A 1,408-nucleotide genomic window follows, 5' to 3' on the forward strand; every position below is an offset into this window, starting at 1 on the left:
CATTGCTAAATATTTATACTTTAATCTTTCTCTCGGCCTTCCCAAAAGGGAACTATGGACATTTACTAAGGTGACTGTGCAATGGGGAAAGGGAAATAATCTGAATTCTGGGGAATTATTTGATACTGGGTCTGAACTGACATTAATTACAAGAGACACAAAATGTTAGCGTAGTTCATCAGTCAGAATAGAAGTTTACAGAGACCAAGTAGGCATTAAAGCTGTTGCTCAGGTGTGTCTTACACAGAGTTCAGTGTGTCCTCACACCAATCCTATAGTTGTTGCGGCCGCTCTTACAGATGTAGGTTCATCACTTCAACAAATTAACACATTTCCTGGTACTTTGTATGCAGCTATTAATCTGGCAAATGCTTTTTTTCTCACTACTTGTTGGTAAAGACCACCAGAGCTATACTTTCATTATCCTGTCTCAAAGGCATATCAACTCTCCACACCTATGTCATCATTTATTGTACAGGAACTTTCATCGTGTTTTTCTTCCATCATCCATCATACCTTGATGATATTATGCAAATTTGACCTGTTAGGCAAGGAATGGTAGTTATTTTAGACTTACAAGAAATTTGTGTTACAGAAAGTGGGAAATTAATCTGACAAAAATACAAAGGACTTTCACTTCAGCAACATTTCTAGATCAGTGATGTGGAGCATGTCAAGATATACTTTCTAATAAAAGTATAAATTCTAGCATCTGGATGAATCAAAAAAGAGGCACAAAGCCAAGTGAGTCTTCTGGATTTTGAAGGCAACATGTTTGCCATTTGAGTGTGCTATGCCAGATCATTATTGAGAGATCTAAAAAATTGCTGAATTTTGGGTGGGGTCCACAACAAAATAAGGCTTCTCAACAGTTTCAAGCTGCCATGCAAGTTGATTTTATGCTTGAGCCAAATGATCCAGCAGATCTAATGATACCTTAAGTGTCCGTGGTAGATAACGATGCTGGTTGGATCCTTTGGCAAGTGCTTACTGATAAATCACAGAAAAGACCCTTAGGATTTTGAAGCAAAGCTCTGTTTTCCACTGTGGATGACTACTATCTTTTTGAGAAACATCTTTGGTTTGCTGTTAGGCCTTAATTGAGACTAGAGACTACATGTTTACCTATGAGCCATTGAATTAGCACACAACCAGAGTTGCTCATCATGAACTGGATATTTTCTGACCCAACATGCCATAAAGTTAGGCTTTCTCAGTAGCACTCTATTTTCATATATGGAAGTGGTATATGTGATATCAACCTATATCTACTATGGCTTCCTGGAAATTTCTTATGATCAGTTGACTCAGCAAAATAAAACCCAGGCCTAGTTTACATGATATGCTGGCAACATCTGAAAGTGGACAGCTGAGCATGCTGGGTCATTCCTGGTACATCCCTGAAGGA

Source organism: Callithrix jacchus, chromosome 3, assembly GCF_049354715.1.
Source record: "Callithrix jacchus isolate 240 chromosome 3, calJac240_pri, whole genome shotgun sequence".
NCBI lineage: Eukaryota > Metazoa > Chordata > Mammalia > Primates > Cebidae > Callithrix > Callithrix jacchus.